This window comes from Mesoplodon bidens (genome assembly GCF_964165515.1).
Source record: "Mesoplodon bidens genome assembly, chromosome: 16".
Classification (NCBI taxonomy): Eukaryota; Metazoa; Chordata; class Mammalia; order Artiodactyla; family Ziphiidae; genus Mesoplodon; species Mesoplodon bidens.
Genome location: NC_138173.1, coordinates 6,594,931 through 6,617,064, shown reverse-complemented (window position 1 = coordinate 6,617,064; position 22,134 = coordinate 6,594,931). Strand labels below are relative to the sequence as shown.

General features: G+C 43.3%; 1 protein-coding gene across 8 annotated transcripts in view; it reads right to left on the bottom strand.

The window, feature by feature from the left end:
* The window catches only part of FAM110B (family with sequence similarity 110 member B), a 130,411-nt gene that overhangs the window by 51,143 nt on the left and 57,134 nt on the right, over positions 1–22,134 (bottom strand). For all 8 annotated transcript variants that reach the window (XM_081258878.1, XM_081258877.1, XM_081258879.1 and 5 more), the window contains exon 4: positions 1,527–1,615. The gene's annotated coding sequence lies outside the window, so the exon portion shown is untranslated. The remainder of the gene's footprint in view (positions 1–1,526; positions 1,616–22,134) is intronic.

Sequence of the window (22,134 nt, the reverse complement as noted above, 5' to 3'; positions counted from 1 at the left end):
TCACTGAAATGTGCTGTTGGCTTTTTCTTTAATCCCTCTTTCCACGGACTGCAGAATTCCGCCTGGCAGAGGCTGATTCTTACTTGTCAGCCTAAGTTAGATGCTAAGATTCCAGGAGACCAACAACGTCTACCCAACAAAGTTCTTCATGATGGAATGATAAGCAGCTATAAAATGCATGGCGTGCTATCCAGGGAATGGTACGTTACATATGGATGCTGGAAGAGAGGCTCGAGGATAGCTGTCAATCAAACCAAAGCATGTGGTCACGTGGGAACATGGGCCCCGAGGCTAAGACTTGGTGACCTCACAAGGGCTGCTCTTTACCACGTGTCAGGTCCTTGCACACATGAGTTAACTGGAGAGCTAGCTGTCTGTCAATTTCCTAAACATTCTCAACTTCCTCATTTGGTGACACTGAGCTCTCAGCCCCTCTGTCAAAGGGGAGGAACCATCTGGACCTTGGCCACTGCTCATCCACTTCCTCAGCTCCTTCATGGGAAGATGGGTCTGGCTAAAGGATGTCTCCAGGCTCACCATCAGGAAGGAAGCCGGTGGCGTGGACGTGGGACAAAGCACCCAGCAATGTCCTTTACAGACACATACATTCCCACGTCTGCTGACTGTCCTCCAACACCTGCCCCACCCTCTCGGTCTGTCCCTTGGCTGACACCTAGGTTCTGCCCTCCTGACAGGACCTCCCTAGGGAGGCCATCCTGCAAACATCTCTGTGCCCCAAGCTCCCAGGCATTTGCTGTTGGCCCTACAGCATTAGGGCTGCCAGAAAACACCACCTCACTCCCCAAGCACAGACAGTGTACTTCGCACTGGAGGGTAAAAACGTTCATTTTTTAGATACTGTTTTCAAATCCATGCACTTCTAGATACCAGGGAGATTATGAGTAAATATTACACAGCCCTTAAAAGATCAGAACTGCTGGGAGACACATAGGCAACATGTCACGGAAACCCCTGGGGAAGGAAATCATCGTCACTGTTAGTTTGGTCCTGCAGGCCCTCAAAGGTGGGACTCCTCTTTTTTTGCTTGTTTTGGTATATGGATCCACCTGAAGATCTGGAAAATTCCAAGATCTCTGACCTGAGCCTTTCTTTAGCGAAATGTTACAGTATGAGAGGTATATTGTTAAAATACTTTTATCACAAGTGCCATCATCATATGCTTCCCTTGGTGTTGAGGACGCCTCTCCTATGTTGGCTTTTGCCAGGGAAGCTGTGACCAATCTCTGTGGACATGAAGAAAAGGGCTTAGTTTGGTGGCAGTGAGTAACCCCTAAACCGAGCGGCCACTGGGAACCAGACCTCCCTGTGGGGAGTGTGCTTCTACGTGGACATCCATTCACACTGTATTTCACAGCAAACAATAAAAACAAGATGGTTATCTCAAAAAAAAAATAGCAAAATATCTGAAACTTCAGCCTCTTTGTCTTAGTGTAATATGACATAGGTTTTCAGAGAGAATCAATATCTTCTGCTCAGAATGGATCAAAGCAAAGCAATACACTTACTTGAAAGAGGACTGAGTATTTTACGGATTGCAGGCAGAAGTCACAGGGAATCCTTCCTCTCTTTAAATACTCTCTGCTGCACGAAATATCTAAAAAAAGAAAAGATCGCTATTGCTTTTTTATTTGACAAACATAGGCAGGCTATTAAATATATACAACAACAGAAAATGAAAATTCTTTTAAAAATTGGTCAATAAAGTTAAAAAAACAGATAACGAACACGGAGGTAAACCAAACTGTGCTAGTTTTTACATACACATTTCAGTTAGAAGCTAAGTGTTCTGTTCACCTTGACTAGTTTTTGAAGGAGCCATTTAACTGCAGATAGCAAGTATAAAGATAGAAGAATATCAACACCAAGTTGTGGGAAGTCACACAAATGAAGGTTGACAGGGCGTCATCTCATCCTCAGAACTGCTGCTCTACACACGGGAGTCCGCGTGTGTGCAGGGAGTGACAGGCTGTCAGAGTCTCAAAGGGCCTTAGAGCCCACCTGGGACAAACCGCACTTCAGTCCAGGACACAGAGCCCACTCAGGGCGAGGGCTCAGCACAGACCCCCCAGCTGGCCGGGGCAGAGCTCCTGACTGCCACAGGGGCAGCCTTCAAGCACTGCAGCCTTCACAGCACTGCAGCCTTCACAGCACTGCAGCCTGCCACGCCAGTAGCCATTCATTCATTCATTCACTCTCCAGGACTGACTGAGCACTTTCTATGGACCAAGTTCTGTTCTAGGCTCTGGGGGTTAAGACCAAGTCTCTGACCTCCAGAGAGGGGAGACTAAATACAACAGATACTGTCTTAGACTGTCCCACTGGAATGGCAGTTGGGGACACTTGAGCATAATCCCGAAGACACTGAGGGAACAAGCCTGGGGTCTACTGGGGGAAGCACCCTCCGAGCAGGGGGGCAGCCGGGGCCCCGAGCAGGGGGAGCAAGGAGGCCGATGTGGCTGGAGTGGGGGCCCTGCGGACACGCAGGAAGGCGGCTGAGTCTCTGTGGCCATTGGATGAACCAACCGATGGAATGCAAGTAACAGGGGGGCTAACGGAGGGCAGAACCTTGGAGAACATCTGTTTAAAATGGGGGCAGAAAAGGCAGCTGGGAAGGAACAGCCAGGGACGGGAAGCCAGCAGGGTTGGCTGCCGGCTCTGCAATCAGCTCTGACGGAGAATACTTCCAGCTCAGCGAGGAGGGCGGGGTAAGGACACAGGGAAAGACAGAGGCTGCTCTTCTGACGGGCTGTGCAAACGTCGGTGTGCAAGCCTGACAGGGCAGAGAACTAGAGCATTTGGAGGGTGTTCTGCCTGCAGGCCCCAAAGTATCGGAGATGCAGGGCCTGGTTCCATGTAGACATTTTCCTGGTGGCAAGAGCTAATGCAAGTGTGAGACCCTTAAGGGGGACTTCCCCTCCAAACCCGGCAAGATTGAAAATGTCTAAATTCCATCAAATATATAAGGAGAGCAGAAGGCCTTAATCATAGGAGGGTCAAATGCAAGTGTTATATTCCAAGCCCAGAATTTACAAGCTTGTCTTTAATGAGCACATACAAAACAAGTGACTGAAATAAATAAAAGAGCTAATTAAATAAATAAAACAGTCAACCGGCATCCCATCGCAAATGATAACTCCTGGCAATTCAAGCAGTTCCAAAAGCCATCCCTAAATTACTTAGGAGTGCAACAGTGAGGAAGGTGTTTTGTGATGCCTTTAAGATGCATCTTTACATTACTGAATGCATGTAAAAATTTTTTTCGAATCCCACATGATATAAATCTATTGCAATAAAAATACTTCCAGGCAGGGCTTCCCTGATGGCGCAGTGGTTGAGAGTCCGCCTGCCGATGCAGGGGACACAGGTTCGTGCCCCGGTCCGGGAAGATCCCACGTGCCGCGCAGCAGCTGGGCCCGTGAGCCACAACTACTGAGCCTACGCGTCTGGAGCCTGTGCTCCGCAATGGGAGAGGCTACAACAGTGAGAGGCCTGCGTACCACAAAAAAAAAAAAAAAAAAAAAGAAAAAAGAAAAAATACTTCCAGGCAGCAATCTAGTGTGCATTCTGAGGAGGGCTGGGAGGAGGAAGAGAAGGCACGACAGTTCCTGTGTATGACATTTACTATTACAGGTCACACATAAGGCAACAGGGAGACTGAGAGTCCCTGTCAGAGAGGAACCAGGTCTGTGGCCCACCCTGACTCCTACCTGACACTAAGAGTGGTGCACGTGGTGCAGAAACCTTCTAGATCAGGCACTACTGCCCTTGCCCTGAAGTCTTCACACCCCACCCCTGGTCACTCCTCCTCAGGATCCCCAAGCTGGCCGCCTCCCTCTGCTCCCTGCACCCCATTATTATTTATCTCACGGCCTCTCCTCCACAATCTGCCACTTCCTGCTGAGAGGGCTGCGCCTTCTTTCCTTTTTTAAGGCTTAGCACAGAACCTAGCACATGGTAGGTGCCCATAATTACAGAATAAATAATGAAAGAAAAACTAGACACACTTAGATGAGGCCTAATGGCTCCTCAAACCTTTTTCCAACCCAGGCAGGTTCTGGAGGATCGACCCTGAAATACTTATCAATTGTGTATAACTAGCCTCCCTCAGTGCTTTTGATGCCACAGATGCCAGGGGACCAGCCAGAGAGCCGCCTGCAGGCACCACCTGGCAACTCTTCACCCCATGCCCTGGACTGTCCCCCACTCCTTCCTTTTTACTGTAACTTTCAGGCCCTGTGCAGCCCAGTTGCTTTGTGGCACATCATATTCTACGTGGAAGGGCTTTTCGTTTTTAGACTGATTATCATTTTTCCTGCTGTCATTATAAGCCCCTAGAAGAAAAAGTGAGAAAGTATCTCTTAGAGCAAACAGTGTTTTAATTTTAAAATATTATGTGCTTTATACTCTAGTTCATGCTAATAGACCTATTTTTGATTGGTCAGAAATGTCATTCATCAATAAAGAGTTATGGAAGTATAAGGATGAGAGAGAACAAAATTTTAAAGTGCCCAAGACATTTGTTTTTACTTTCTTATCTCAGAAATACATAAAGATTCCCCTTCGTGTAGGTAAAAAAAATGTTAAGATGTGATTCATCTGAAGATAAAAGTGCAGATTTTGTTACTTTGCAAAAACATAAATAACATTTTACTTAGTGCTATTAGAAAAATGCCCCTTTAATGCATGTTAAAAGGCCCTCCAGGATATCATAGTAAATTACTACACAATATTCACACATGGTTATATTTATATTTACCTTTTTAAGAAGTTCCTTCTAGACCCAGAAAGTCTTTTAAGGTCCAACCCTGAGAATCAGCATCAGCCAGAACCACTTCCCACGGCTTCCCGTGACGCACAGCCTAACAACGACGCTTGTAGGGGAGAGTCACACAGCTTGCGTTTGAACAATAATTTACTTTTAAGGCAGCCGACTTCTCAGAATGTTCTAAGACCAGGGTAATTTAGGAAGCGTTTCACGAGATTAAGAAAAGGGAGAGGGACAGACAACGATGGGATCGCATCAGTTTATTCTTCCCCAAGTGAGGGTCTCAGCCCGTCTGTGGATAGGAGGTTATTTTCCACGTCTGCACAGGGAGCACCTCAGGCAAAGAATGAAGAAGCAGGAGGGCTCTGGGCAGGTGAGGAAGAGCAAAGCCCAGAACTGAGCTGCGCCCTCCGCTCCCCACCACGCAACCTTGTGAAATGTGACTGGGGCGTGGTTTGCGTCATCGGGGCGTCCAAAGAGGAAGTCAGCGTCCCCCACAGGGTGACCCCTCCAGTGCCCATTTCACCAGACACGGCATCTCAAAACCCAGATGCTGGATGACAATGAACCACACTCAACTTTTGTATTACAGGCAACACCCTATCACAATAAAGGACAAACTTTCAGAATATTCCTTGTTGTTTTCTTCAAACTGTTATTTGGGAGAAACAGTACACCCCAGGAATGGACGAGGGAGGAAATTCGCAGGGGCTGAGGGTGTGGATGGGGAGGGAAGCACAGATAGGGTTCTGAAGTTTTCCTCGACCAAAGAACACGACGAACCCCTTGAACCAGATTATAGCTTCAAATCAAAGCAGCTACTTTAACCAAATTCTGAAATGGCAATGTCTGGCTTTTCACGAGCAGGGAGATAATTCCTGACAGCCTTCAGATACCAGCAGAGCTCTCCACGGATCCCAGACGCATGGTGGCAGCCAGCCAGCCGTGTGACTGGTGACTCAATACACAAGTTTCTGTAGTCTCCACCGTCTCATACAGTGAGGACATCAATATTGAAGTTTGAGGGCTAAATGGTGGCAAGGGGCTCTTCCTGAATAAAACAGAACTCTACGGAGAAGGTACGCTAAGAAGCAGACGCTCGCATTGCATTTGTTTGCATTTCTCTAAGCTCAGCCTTGGCCGTTTAAATATTTTTCCTTCTGAATGTATCACCTTTATCACAGAATTCAAGATTATTTGCTATTTGATTTGGAAAATCATCCAGGCAACCATGAATAGAAATTTTAAAATGTTGTCAAACATAAGTCAAAGTGGTGAGAACCCCACCTTCTGTGATTTCAACTCCCAAAACAACATCCTTGTTAAACAAAGCCCGAGTCAAAAATTCTGTTCAGCACAGGCCGAATACACACCTAGAAGTGTTTCTGGTAGAACGTGATACGCTAACATCCTCTGTATGAAAAAAGCTTCATGAAAACTACAGAAGGGGAAACAAAGAGAACCATCCAAAATGAAGGCTGCACACATCTTTGAAGAAACAATGGATATTACTTCGGCTGAGACCCTGCGTTGGCACCAGGAGACCCGCTGCTGTCCTAATTAAAGTGTGTTTCTCCAAACTCTCCTCCACGGCTCATTATTCAGGAGAGTCCGGACCCCATGCGAACAAAGTCGACAGGGCACTGAAACGCACCTCCAAAGACACCTAAATGGATGCAACATCGGGCTTTCCTAAAACAGCAGAGAACCAATAAGAAGCGCTCCCCGGCACATGCACCCTTGAATCCAGGTAAAAACAAGATTCCTACATGAAGACGGTAGCTGTCTACCAGCCCAGCCTTCTCCGGGAGGACATATTTTACATGGAACGCCGGAGAGCGTGTGATACTAACAAAAGCTAGATCAAATTAAACAGATGTAATGATGCACACACTTCATTTCATGCATGGCCGTGTCTTTCAGGCGAGATAAAGACTCAAAGTAATTACCATGAACTGAAACTTCTTCCTTGATCTCCTCTGGCAGCCGGCAGTCGGTGACTGCCTCGCTCTCTCAACAAAGACGATCGCCTCCTCCTCGGTGCCTGATTCCTCCTGTAACGTTACCAGCTAAGCACCTCCACCGTGGCCAGAACGCAGCAGAGTATCTCTGTATCCGTGTCTCCAATGCAGCATAAAGAGTACTGTGGAAACCTATCAAACCGGCGAGCAGCTAGGCTGGCAGCCAATGAGGAGCGGCTCGGGCGGAATCCGGCACATGCTCTCTGAGGCTCAGGCTGTCACCAGCGTTTAGCAGGCTGCTAATCTAATTATAGCTAGTTTGCTAGCACAGAGCGATTGGAGCTGAGCACAGGAGCAAATTAAATTTTAATAAATGAAACCCCGCAGACAGAATCATCTTGATTTCCTGTCATTTTGAGGATTAATGTGTCACCTTATAAACCAGAAGTGGTTTTTAAAGTGCATTCTTGTTTTTCTTCCGATCTAAAGAAACAAAGAGTGGTTAAATCAATGTATGGTATAGCCAGTTTCCTTAAACTTAACAGGTTCCAAAGAATATGAAAAATAATGTATATATATGTATAACTGAATAACTTTGCTGTACAGTAGAAATTAATACAACATTGCAAATGAACTATACTTCTCTAAAATAAATTAAAAAAAACAAACTTCACAGATTCCAGCACTGAAGAATAAATAATAAAGTCAATAGTAGGAAGGTATTAGTGGTGGTGCTATAAAATCTGAGACTTCACTTTATTCACCCTGATTAGCAATTTGCCACTTATTTGTCCTAAAGTTCTAATTAGTCTCTCAATATAGTTTGAAATACCCATCGTGGAAATGTACCAATTTCCACCCATCGTGGAAATGTACTTATCAAGGTGTCAAAAATCATCACCTTGACTACACCGATGAATAATAATTCAGAGGTACAAGAGATGGAAAAGGAATATCAGAAGTCATTGTAAAGGAAAAATTAAGGAAATCTGCCCACAGCACAATTCAATGGTAACAATAGTTCTAGAAGCTGAATCTCGCAAGAGGCACAGGAGAAAACCATGCATTCCAATAGCCAGGCTGCCTGGATCAGCCATTCCCTCCTGGGTGACTTGGGGCAAGAGACTGGATGTCTCTGAGTCTCAGAGGCAGTCGTGGAAGGCACCTTGCAGCATCACTGCCAGAAGCAATGGGCACTCAGCTCTCAGCGCAGCGCCTGGTGCAGAGTGAGTTCTAAATTAAGCTATTATTAATAGCAGCAATCTTTACACAATACCATAGTGTCTCCCTTCTTTTCTGGTATCAGACTACTCAAAAAAGAAGTATCTAAACTTCTCCAGTGTGCAGCTTTGTCAGAAATACCCTTTAGAAGTAATGAATGGTGACAAGCCAAGAGCAGACTTGATTAATCATGCAGAACCATTATTGGTATTCACTGTAGTAACAAACATTATTTCACCTACTTCTTTCTGGATATGCATTAGTCACTAATTTCAGTTTATTCTATATGAACCAATCTCAGAAGGAACTTTCAGGAAATTGGGGTTTAAAATTGCATTTCGTTAATGATTTGCAATATAGATTAAATGCCACTATACATTTGAGAAAGTGTTTTAGATGGAATATAAATTGGGGCAAGTCTGTAACGAGGAGGTTGATTAAATTTAAAATGACGCATTTATGTGAAAAGGGGAGAGGAGAGAGGTCAGCTAGTCAAATGCAACGTTTGTCCCCGTATCCATTTATTTATTTGGTTTCCCTTCAAGTCATTTATTCAATAGGTTCTACAAAATTAACAGTCCTCCAATGATATTAATCAAATCTGTTAATCTGTTAAACTTCTTTTCTGTAATTCCCCCAAATTGGTATGTTCTACCAGTCAAGTTCCAATCCAATGATAACATGCAAACTCTCATTTCTGTAGTTATGCTGTGCTTTGGTGTTTCTTTGAAAACCTTTACAAAAAGCTGACATGCTCAACAGGCATTATGATTTGCTCTGAGGAACCAAATACTCTCAGGGGTTAACTAGTAGCTGTGGAAAAAAATACTGACTAAGCGGCATCCTTCATCCTTCCATCTTCGGGTACCACAAAGTGGATGGGATATAAACTAAGGAAAGGAACAGCATGGCCCATAAACGTCAGGGGAAAGCACAGAAACTCATGGTCTACACATCCAAGAGTGAAAAAGTGTGTAGAAATGTAGACACAGATACCAACTGTGAGAAAATATGATAGACACAAACTTCCTAAAATGACCCTCACATGCTACCTTGAAGCAGTGTCCGTGTGCATTATCAAACCGCCATCACCATTACCAGGAGCTAAAACTTCAAGAGGAATTGGCTTCAGTGCTTTGGCCTAGGGCACCGCTCCCTGGAGGCTGCCAGGATACAGCCTGGTGCCACTCGCAGGCATTCTTCTGGGAAACGCTAACAGCTCTTCCTCTTCATGGAACAGACTGCCTGCTCAAAAAGGGGGCACTTTTAAAAAGCTGTTTGATTAATTTGTCTCGTTCCTGTTTTGTATAAGACATTTAAACAGACACTTTGTAAGAGAAAGAAGCAACTGCTCCTTTCTTAGGTCTCAAGCTGAGAGCCCCTACATTAGTGTGAAACTGAGTAACAGTTAATTGCTGATCCTTCTTACTGCCCCTCTGCCGGGGGAGCCTAGATTTTTTTTTTTTTTTAACCTCTGGAATGAGGGCTTTTGTCTTTGAACTTCAGTCAACTCTGCCTTGATTCTGAAAAATCAAAACTCAATGAAGAGTTTGAGGCACCTACTCTGTGTAAGGACCGTGCTGGACATTGGGGACCCTGCAGGGAGTTGGCTGGGGCCCCGGATTCTCAGTGGAGCTTCCATTCTAATGAGGGATAAACAGTAAGTGATGCATCAACACAGGGGTTAATTATGATGGGGGGCGAAGTGCTGCGAAAGGATACAAGTTGGGGTGAGAGTCTGGTCTGCAGTTGAAGGATGCTTTTGGCTGGAGGGTGGGTGTGACCAAGAGAGCTATGAAGTCCCAGAGAGGCGGATGGAGCCAGGGGACCCAGACGGAAGGTAGAGGCACAGCTGCCAACAGCAGACTCGGGGCGAGGAAAGGGTTTGGTCCGAGCCTCTGGAAAGCTGCGCGCTGAATGTATCCTCAACAGGAAGGATGTATCCTCCAGCTCCCCTTCTTTCTGGTTATCGTCCAAGTCCCACCCTCATTACCCTTCTCTGCACGAGGCGTGAAAACACGAATGTTTCGCACTGGCTGCCCGGGGTGGGGGGGGGCGGGGGGGGGAAGGCAGGTGATAGTCACCCAGAAACATCCACCCCACTGAATGGGGTTCTGCAAGTTCTGTTTTGATTCTCTAACCTTGGAGGACGAGGAGAGGAAAGCCTGTGTATCAAGAAGGGCCACGTACAGAAGTTGAGACACAGATGTAGAGAACAAACGTATGGACACCAAGGGGGGAAAACCGTGGTGGAGTGGGGGTGGTGGTGTGCTGAATCGGGCGATTGGGACTGACATGTATTCACTGATGTGCATAAAATGGATGACTAGTAAGAACCTGCAGTATAAAAAAACAAACAAACGAAAAAAACAACTAATAGTAAACTTTCTTTGGGTTATTTGTATGGAAATATGTTAATATAAATGTTTCAGACATTACATGAAATTTCTAAAAATCATATATGTTCTGGTATAATGTTAAGTCATAATTCTAGTTATTACTTTAAAATGTATATCAGAAATAACTAAATAATAATAATAATAATAAAAAGAAGGGCCATGCAGAGCGCCGTGACAGTCTTCTTCCCTTGGGAAAGAAATGAGAGTTCACGTACGCAGAACGGCTCTAAGCCCACGGCTCCAAGATAACCGTAGACTGGTCAGAATATTCCCGCCAGAACCGGCTCAGTTTTGGTTGTTGGTCAAGCTCCGTCTTGCCGGAAGGGACCCAGAGATCTGTCTCTGCTCGGAGCCCCGACCGCGCGCTGGGCCCCCAGGGCTGGCGTGCAGCTCGGCCGAGGCAGGAAGGAGGGACCAGCACCCAGGGGGGTCCCAGGCGAGCCAGAGAGACCCCCCGTGAAGCGGGGTGGGCCGGCGACCGCGGCATTTCCACGGTGATGGTTCAGGCCACCAGCGGGAAGTCGCTGCCCGTGGAACCGGGCAGCGATGCCAACACGCGGCTCCCCAGCCCACGCGAGGGGCTCCGGGCCGCCACGGACCCCCCTTCAAGGGCGAGATGGGAGGGCCCGGGCTGCAGCAGGCTCCTCCGGCCGTCCGGGCGGGACGACAGGTGAGAAAGCACCGGGGCGTCGGCGTCGGGTGCCCCTTCCTTCTCTGTTCATAACACCCGCACTTCCGTCCGCTTTCCTTCTGTTTTCTTTCTCTTTCTTTAGCAGAATGTGGCCTAAGGGGATCTCGATGCCGTTGTACCTACCGTGGCCGGGCTGGGCAAGGCTGAGTCAGGCTGGCTGCCTCCCCGGCAGGGCAGCCCTCAGCTCCCTCCCCTTTCAGGTGCTCAGCGTCCTGCTCCGTTGACCAGGACGTGTCCCCACTGCCTGAACGGGGCCTCGCCTGGGACCCTGTGGAGTGAGTCCCTTCCGGGGCCTCTGGGGAGCCCCCTGCTGAGAGAGGTGACTGTGTTTGGACCATCCTCTTGCCGGGCTCTGTGGGGCTTGGTGTATAATCCAGGTGCACATCTTGTAGCATCTTCTCAAGCCTGGCCCACTCTGTCACCTTTTTTTTTTTTTTTTTTTTTTTGCTGCATCACTTGGCTTGTAGGACCCTAGTTCCCCGGACCAGGGATTGAACCCATGCCCCCTGCAGTGGAAGCTCGGAGTCTTCTAACCACTGGACAGCCAGGAATTCCCTCTTTTGTTTTCTTCTAAGGATTCACATTTCCTAGTACTGGTGAAGTACTGGGAATGATTTTAAATAACCAGTAAGATTCATCCTTAACATCCTCACTTGAAGCTCTTAAGAAATGGAAGTTTAGAATAAAGAAGAGAGAGTTGAGAACCTAAAATACGAAGGGGACACTGCTTCATTAATTCAAGAAATACATACTGAGCACCTGTGACGTGACCATGGCTTGGGATGTGGCCCCTCCCTGAACAGAGCTCACCAGTGAGGGAGACACTGGAGGGGAATGGGCTTCAGAAAAGGAGCCACCACACTAGGACAACACTGAAATGCTGTCTCAGGCCTTCCTGGCAGGCTTTGTCTTCAAATGTGGAATTCTGTCTTTACAGGTCCACTGTGTTCACCACCCCGCTTGGCCAATGACAAAGCTGAGACCTCAGAGACGCGGGCCTGGGGAAACACAGCAAGACAGAAGGTTGGAAGTCAGGTCGAGACCCAACTGGGGACAGTCCTGGAGCCTCACAGTGGGAAGAGCAGAGACCGCATCTTTGTTTTCGGAAGACTTACTGACGTCATCCTCTATATATGCACATAGAAGCATATGGATTTCTCTCCACAAACTATAAAAAATGACTCTTTTATATCTTCACCTCAGACTTTTCACAGAAAATGGGCCATCTTGATATGAATGTTATTCAATGTGGTGTGTAAAGGCTCTTGGCCAAAAAGAAAAAAAATTATGTAAAACAGAAAGGATTTCCTTAATTTATTCGGCAAACATTGGTGCTGTTTTTTGCGGGGCACTGAAACATGAAGATAAGTAGAACGGCCTTGGCCTCAAAGTGCTGAGAAGGCGGGTCCGGAGGTGGGCAGCCCTGCAGTTAGACACACTCGGAATCAAACTAGGGGCATCCAGCTCCAACACTCACGGGCACTGTGACCGCGGTCAAGTTACTGAGCCTCATGGGTGTCACACTGTCCTCATCCAGCAAGTAAACCAGCGTTCTCCCCAAGGTTTCTGTGATGATTCGATGTGAACTCACATGGAAAGCACTGAGAAGGCTGCCAGTCACCGGGCAACACCCGGAGTTGAGAAGTTACTATTCCTCTTCCGCTGGGGCCTGGAACTTACTCGGTTCTCAAATGGGGTTCCTTGGTATCTAGGCTCTTCCTGCATCTCGTCATAATGACGCTTAACTCGTATTTATTTAGCTCCTATCATTTTTCAGGTGCTGTGCTAGGATGAGGACATGGACCCTCCAAACCAGGGAAGGAGGCAAATAAAACAACACCAATGATCTGAACCAAGTTTTCAAACTGGCAAGGAAATTTCACATTCACTTTTGCTTTGAGTCTCTCCTAAATGCTGTCAGGGAGGTGTTCTTACAGTTTTTCTCATTTTCGAGATGAGGAAACCAGCCCAGGGCAGTTACAGGTTTGCTCAGGACTCCAGACTCAATTCCTTCCTATTTTGCTTGTCTTTTCACTAAAACCATGTTTGTTCCAACACACACAAAATGAATTATTATAACTCATGGGTATAGATTAAACATTATTAAATATTATTAAGTAATCTGATATATAATTATTATAATCTAATAATTAGATATAATAATATTTAGATATCATTATCTAGTAAGAGCTATGAAATTAGGCGGCAGAAGTTCTCCTGAGCTTATTAGCTTCTCTTCTGTTCTCAAACCGTACCATGTCTTCTGAATGCTGCCAGGCATCTTCTAGGACGTGAAAGTGTTTACCTCATGGGTAATCTCTGTACTACCAAAAGGACCAGGATTAGACTCTCTCTATTGACCATCGGATAATTCCTACAAAACCTTGAATTATAATAAGTGGATTAATGTCCTAAATTTCAGCTCTGTCTTCTAAAGTGGAATGCCTACACATTTCAGTTAAATGCCGTTTCCTATAGTTCTAAACAGTTCTGTAAAGCATCAGTACCAGTTCTGGAATGTAACTCTACTACATGTATTGTCCAAAATCAGGGCATATAATCTTGCATGGGTAACGTCTGTAAAGCATCAGTACCAGTTCTGGAATGCAACTCTACATGTATGGTCCAAAATCAAGGCATATAATCTTGCATGGGTAATGCATGCTGCTATTTTAAGTAAAAACTTCATAGAAGAACTTCAAGTATGCATGGCATGAATGTTCATAATTATGTTTTAACAGTACTAATTTTGAAAGATTAGGCTCTTATCCAAACAAATATGTAACTACAGAACATAATTTGGTATGAAATTCATCTGGGGTCCTTATGAAACTTTTAAAGTCAGTAGAGGCCAAAGAATAGCTGTCTTGAAAAATGTCATATCAGAACTTCAGAGGTTACAGTCTGAAGGACACTACTTGAGATAATCACGTTGCTAGAACAATATCATCATACACTTCTCATCTTCTATCCCATTACTTTTTATACCAATCTAGCCACTTTCCAGCTGGTAACCTTGGGTAGATTACTTAACTTCCTCATGCTTGAATTTTCTCATCTGTAACATGAGTATGATGATGATGTATAATTAAATGAGTTAATGTATATAGAAAGCATTTAGGGAGTGCTCAGCATTTTGTAAATGTTATCTAAGTTCTCTCCACTTGGCTGATGGCAAAATTAAAACATCCAGGCCAAATGATTTTAATGTAATTAGAAAAACTGACCCTCTGTAGAAAAAGAACTAGATAATAAAAATAAATAACTATCATGCCCTGAGCACAACCCAGATGGGAAATGCTATACTGTTTGTTAATAACATCTAGAAATTCTGAAACTTATATAAGCGTGACTTTTTTTCTGGGACAATTTGGAAAAACTTCTTGAAAATTTTACAAATATGTATACCTTTCCCCCTGGCCACTCACTTAGGGAAAATCATCCCCAGGAAATAGTTGGGATCATGTGCTAAATTAGAAATGATTAAGGACATGTGCAAAAAAAATACAAGTAAGGAATTTATCACAGTATCCTTTATAGAGCCAAAAGAAAAGAAACAAAAAAAGAAACAAAAATCTTATTCAACAATAGCTACTACATACATGATGGCGTATAAATAAAATGAATGGAATAGTATGCAGCTATTCAAAAGTGATACTATAGAATATTTATTAAATGGAAATATAGCTGAATATTAAGTGAGAGTCAAATTGATGTATATTATGATTCTATTTTTGTTAAAATTATCTCTCTGTGTATACATGCACATATCTCTGTGACTATATATGGAGAAAACGTCTAGGGGCAAAAGTCACCATGTGAATGGTTTTTATCTTTGCATGGTCAACTTGTCCAAATTGTTTAATTTTTCTACTGTGCTACTCATGCTGAACATAAATTTTTAATTAAAACTTGATATTTTTCTCACTCCCACCCAAGGAAAAGAAAAAATAAGGGGTGGCAAGTTTTTAATGAGTGGCCCCTCTAAAGTCTCAGACTTGGAGGTTCCTGCTGCCTTCCCTGGTCATCGGTTGTGGCCTCCAGCTAGTCTACAGGATGCAGCTCAGCTTTTCTAACCAGCTAGGAAGCAGCAGCCTCAGCAAACACAATTTTGATGTACTAATAGATCCCAGCCAGAACTCAAACCAACAGGGTGGGAACCGTAAGTTCAGCCTGGATTGTCAGTCAATCTGCTGATGACTATTAGGCATTAGGGCCTCTGCTGACACTAGAGCAAGTCCTCACTGTAAAGTACTGTACGGCCCAGACATTCCTTCCCTGATATATTTGGGTAATTCTCTCCTTTTATCTAAAGGCGCTCTTATGCACTTAAAAGATATGTCCAGGTTCCAACGCCTGGAAAGACACCAGTAAGTTTAAGTGATGGAGAAAGAAAGGAAAATAATGTCTTTGGATATAAAGTTAGAAACATTAGCGTCACTGAAGACTGACTGGAACCTTGGCAAGTTTCGGAAGCTTATGGATTGTTACCTACTCTGGTAGGAATCAAGTTTAAAATAAGGTAAAGAAAGCAATCACCTTTCAGTGTGTCTGCCTATACTGACTCTGCTTTGGCTTTCACAGTTTGCAAAGTCTTGTGAACCATAGCTCAGTATCATTAACAGATAATGGTTCCAAGGTTTTGTTAGAAAGATATTTCCATTTATATGTGTATATTTTAAAGGTAATTTTATTATATCTAGGGACCAATTTTTAAAGTTCTACAATAGAAAATAATGTGCAAATGGGATTTATTTAACAGAAATTTGCCTTGAAGCAAACTGAGCTCTGTTCTATCTATACTGTTAAGTGTGTAATTACCTGTAAAGCCAAAAGCCAAGAATTTTTTTTTCTTACTGAAAATAATCACCCCCCAGTTGCTTTTTTGAATGTTAAGTTTTTCATAAATGGTTTTCTGAATCTGGATTCCCTAGATTTCTCCTGTTTCTGTTTTCATATGTAGAGATCCTTTTCTACGTTTTCTTTTACAGCAAAGAGACGATTTTTCATTATGTAATCCTGCTCAAGGCAGGGACAATAATTAGGGAAGTTTTTTCATTTAACAAATGTTATTCTCCTGGAAAGTTTACCACTCAGTGATTTGAACAGAAAAAATACTGTGTCCTTCAAGAATGAGGAAGAACTTACTGAAGAGAAAGAATCCTTTGAAAATATGAACATCTGAATAGTTTCTAAATAAAGAAGAAAATCTGTGTCACTTATTTAAAGTTCTTTCTTGGGTTAACAATGTATGCTTTATGGACAAAATAAAGAAAAAAGTTGTCCCTCTAAATGGAACTGAAACAGTTTGTAAATCTCTGGTGATGTTTGCAAGTTATTTCTGCAGATGTGGGTTCTCTCTATGTAGGGCACCTTTCCTAAGCCCAGTATCAGTGTATCAGGGAGAACAAGCACATAGAAAAGATAAGCTTCACTGCATATTACTTTTATTGTGTGTACATTATTAGCTTTGAAACTGGAAGTGATTTGAAGGACGTTAATTCACCTTAAAGGAAACTTTCTTGGGCTTCTCTTTTACTTTATTTTCAAAGTCAGATTACAAGCTAATTTAAATTTCAAGTATTCGATTACATTCCTCTTGAATGACTGCTCCTGATCTTTGCCAAGTCAGTGTTCCCATTCAGGGCGAAGCTATTTTAATTCCACTGCAGGCAGGTCTCCTAATGAAGAGGAGAGTTTAAATTCCTCTTACATGGAAGTGCACATGATGAAGGTTTTTCATCATAAAGTCTGAGTCAAGCCTACACAAGTGGGTTTTCTTGTACTAAATTATATAGGAGGCTTTTAAAAGAATATCCCAGAGATGTTCTGCCATGGGAATAAATGGCATTTAGGACCTGACAGGTTAGTGTAAAAGCACTACAGGAGTCGGCAGGGCAGCGACAGAACCTGCCCACCTGACGTCTTGATGGTATTTTGAACCTTTTATAGAGTAAAGAAGCTTTTGAAGTTTTAATCATCTTCCTCCAAAGGTGTAAACATAATCTTCCCATTTGTTTTTAGTGTTGTTTAAGAACAAAAATAATTTGAATATGTGATGTAAGTCAGTACCAGGCTTTAGAAAGATGGTACCTCACCAGGTTGTCCTGAGAGTGGGGATGGGGGAGAAGTGGGTGGTTCTTAGTTAATTTTATTTTGTCTACAATGGGCACAGCTCATTCACATAGAAGAGTGGATCCTGGCTTCCCTGCATGAAGTAATTAGAAAATCTGATTGCTCCTCCAACGTTAGTGATGGGTGGTCCCACTGATGAGAATCAATACTCCAACCCTTGGAGATGCTCTCAGTGACAGCCAGGGTGCTGCAGAGATGAAGCAAGGGCCTCTTGCCCCAAGCCCTAGCCTGGGACAGGCCAGGGGAGGAAGGAGAGTGAAAAAAAGTCTTTTTTGATTTGTAATTACAACTTTCCTTAAAATGTCCTCATTTTCAGCAATGGAACTTATACAGAATTTTTTCTATTTTTTTTTTCTTTTTTGAAAAATAACAATTTCTGTCTTCCCCAAAGATGCTGATGCTGTGTACTTTCTGGAAGGATGAAACAAAAAAACCCTGTGTTGGCAACCAAGAGAAAGCAATCGTAAAGCACGGATATTTTAAACACTGGTGAGTCTTAGTTGTGTGAAATTAACTGGAATTTCAATCAACCTATGGTCCTTTTTGATTTACTAGTTTGGAGGCTGTTCTGTAGTCTGTGCTCACTCATGCCTCCATACATGTTTCTTTTCAGCATGACTCTCTGACCTAAATTGCAGTGAAATGGACTGTATGACACCAAATTTTTCATATCTGAACAAACTGAAGTCATCCAACTGCAAAACACAGTTCACCTGCAAAATTCCTGTCAGAGTCATCCACTAGCGATGTTCTGCATTTAGGGGAAATGTGTGCCACACTGAGGAACCCAGACGGTGGTTCCCCTGAGTTCCCATGGATAAGACAGGATTGTCCTCCCAGAAAAGGATGGGAAGCTGTTCCATGAAGACACTGAAATTCCAACACTGTGGTTTAATAAGGATAAACAAGTTAGATCAATGAGGCAGAAGGGAGAGAGAGCTCAGAAACAGATCCACAGACTTACAACTGACTTTTCACAAAGGAACCCAGACAATTCAATGAAGAATGAAAAGCCCTTTCAACACATGATGATGAACAATTGGATACCCATTTGGAAAAAATAGTAAACTTTGATCCCTACCTCACACCTAAAATATCAACCTGAGATAGATCAGAGACCTAAAAGTTAAAAACAAAAACTATAATGCTTCTAGAAAAAAAAAACAGAGGAGAATAGTTTTGCAACCTTGGAGTAGGTAAAGATTCCCTAGAGTCACAAAAACACTAAATGTAAAAGAAAAAACTGACAAAATGGTGTTTAAAAAAAATTTCAGCTTCTGCTCACCAAGACACTGTGAAGAAAATGAAAAGACAAACCACTAAATGAGAGAAGATATATCCTATACATACATATGAAAAAGAACTTATAGCCAGAAAAATTGAAGAGTGACTAATCAATAACAAAAGGACATACAATTCAACTTTAAAAAAGGGCAAAAAGTTGAACAAACACTTTGCAAAGGAAGATACACAAAAGACCTGTGAGTATATGTAAAGACAGTCAACGTCATTCGTCATGAGGGAAATACAAATTAAACCCACAATAATACACTATTCCGTAGCCACTTAAATCACTAAAGATAAGAGACAATAGCAAACGTTAGCAAGAATATGGAACAAATGGACTCTCACACACTGCTAACAAGGAAGTCTGAGTTAATCAAACATTGACCCCGTTATCTGGCAATTCCACTAAGGGGTATTATCCAAGGTGGAGGAAAACGTATATCCATAAAAAGACTCATTCAACAATGTTCATAGCAACTTTTGTTCACAATGCCCAACTGGAAACGATCCAAATGCCCAATAACAGAAGAATAAACAAATTGCAGTACATGCACATAATGAAATAAATATTACTCAGCTACTGATACAACAACAAGGATGAATCTCAAAGACACGATGAATCTCGAAGACATGATATGGTATGAAAGGAACCAGTACAAAGGGTATTCACTGGATGATTCCATCCATATAAATTTAAAAACACATAAGACTAATTTATGGTGATAGAATAATAATTTTTCCCTGGGTGGAAAAGGGGGATTTGACTAGAAAGTGGCAAGAGAGAATTTGCTGGGGTGATAGAAATGCTCCATATCTTTATTAGGGTGGTTATATAAGTGCATGTATTCGTTAGAATTTACCAAATTGTACATCTAAGATCTGTAAATTTTACCTCAAAAAAAAAAACCCATACTGTATTAAAAAACAGTAATACCAATATAGTCTTGCTACGAAGTTTTGAAGAAGGTTTTATTACTGATTTGACATCCTAATGAAATTATTTATATCTCAAATTCTTCTGAACCTTTCAATCTCTTATTTATATGTAGTATGCTGTGTATACCTAGAGAAAAAAAGTATAACTCAATTCTACGTGATTTTAAACAACAGTTAAAGTTTACTCATTTGAATGTCATATTGTGCCTTTATATTATTACTTTATCAGAACCTTAGAATATTTTTTTTGATTCATAGGCCCTCAGTTCATTTTAAACCATGAACCGCTGTTAACATCCACTTAAAACACCTTTCTTTTAAGTTATTTTTACCTCTTCAGCTTTTACCAATTTTTGGTAAGGGAGGTCAGCTTTGACCAATTTTTCTTTTATTTGTTTCATGTTTGTCAGAAAGCAGTTTTCCAGAAGATATTAGTATATATTTTATATGAATATAATTATACAGTAGCCTTTTTTTCCCCCAGACTGACTTGTATATCACTCATAAAAGAAACTCACAACTAAGCATCTTCAGGCCAAAGGAGGCTTTAATAACAGTCTTGAGTTTGAATATCCTGTTTTTTCACGAGTTATATGAATTTAGGTTAAATTATTTAATTTCCTTAAGACAGTTTCTTCTTAAATAAAAATGGTTGTACCAATAGCTATTTCATAGCTTCATAAAAAGGAGGGGGGGCTGGGAGCTGAACCCTTGCAGCTACTGAGGAGGTGCCCTGTCTGCAGAGATGTAAACAATAATCATAAAGCCCCTTGCAGACAATTCTAAAGCAGATTGGGAATAAAATACCTGTCCCCATGGGGCAAGCCGTCCCCAAAGTCACAGAGCCTGGCAGCCCCTCTGAGGGCCCAGAACAGCTTACCTTCCTTGAACACTTCCCACGAGCCTGGCCCTGAACTAAAGCCCATTAATCATTTGATCCTTGCGACGGTTCAGTGAAGCAGATACCACTGTCACCACTTTTCAGTGGAGGAAACTGGCTGAGAGGTCGGGAACCTCCTGGAGGCTACTCGGGTGGGTGGGGGGATGCGGGTGGGGCTGGCAGTCAGTCCAACACCCGCCTTTGTGCCAGGAAGCCGCACTCTTATTTCTGAGCTTCCAGGCATTCACCCTTACGGTGATGGCGAGGGAGCCGGGGTCAGAAGGGGGGGATCTCGATTAAAACAGTTTTGAAGAATTTGGATCCTCAGGCGTGATGCGCAGCAGAACGAGAAAGCAGCACAGTTAAGAGGGCAGAGCCTCCAGTTCTGCTCCTACGCTCTGATCCCCCAACATCAGGAAACCGAGGAGAGCAGCCTTGCCCCAAATGGTGCGCTTAGCTACCTAAATGTGCCTCGTGTGTGTGTGTGTGTATGTAGGTGTGCACATGTGTACATGTATGCCTGTATATGTGCATGTGTGTGCATGTGTGTATGTATGTGTGTATATGTGCATGGATTTATGTGTCTCTGTGTGTGGATATATGTGTGCATATGTATGTGTACGTGTGTGTATGCATGTTATGTGTTTATGTGAGTGTATGTTTGTATTGTGTATGTGTACATGTGTATATGTGTATGGATGTATGTGTATGTACGCATGTGTGTATTGTGTATGTATTATGTATGTGTATGTGTGTATGTGCACGTGTGTAAGTATGGGTGCATGTGTGTATGTATATGTGTATGTGTGTACATGTGTATCTATGGATACATGTATATATGTGCACATGTGCATGTGTATATGCATGCATGTAAGCATGTGTGTGTGTGTATGTACGTTGTGTGTATATATGTGTGTTTGCGCACATGTGTAAGCATGTGTGCATGTGTATATGTGTGTGCACATGTGCGCATGTGTATATATGTGTGTAAGTATGCGTGCATGTGTGTATGTGTATTGTGTATGTATATGTGTGTATGTATATGTATGTATGTATGTGTATGTGTGTATCTGTACATGTGTGTACATGTGTGTGTACATGTGTGTGCGTGGGCACCCCCAGCCCCTCTCAGGTGCTGTACCAGCAGGCCGAGCCTTTCCTCAGCCTCAATGCTGGGCTCATGGCAGGGGGCCTGCGAGCCGGCCGGTGCTCTCACTGAGGAGAGCCATGACCAACCGAGGGGCCAACAGAGGAGCGCAGAGCCCTCCGGGCAGCCCACAGCCGTCAGAGTGTGTTTTCAAGGTGGTGAACTCGGCCCTCAGCCATGGTGTGTACGTGGCTATAAATCAAGAGGTAATTAGATTTTGCAGCATTTAACCCAACCCTTCTGTTGCCCTCATTTAGTGGCCCGGGGTGGAAAAGAAAGGCTGACCCTTCCCACTGAAAACGTAGGCCTCTTCACTCTGGCTTGTGCTCCGCCTTGGCCCCCAGAGCACCAGACAGCCCTGGAAAGCACATTGTCTCAGGGTTCAGGTTCAGTGACAACACCCTGCAAATGCACCAGGGACGGGGATGAAAAGAGTACTGGGAGAAAGGGGTCTGAACTCATCGTACTGGAGCCCACATTAACAACCACAAGCTGGAAAATGCAACAGCGGTTCACATAAACTACGCATCAGTGTGAAAATTTAATTAACCTATCAGAAAAGCACCGAAACCTTCACAGACATGCATACACACAGGAATCTATGCAAAAGAAGCTCTCATTTGATTTTAGTCAAAGCAAACGCAGCCTTCAGTGTAAGCTATAAACATATCATCTTGGGCAATTTATAAGG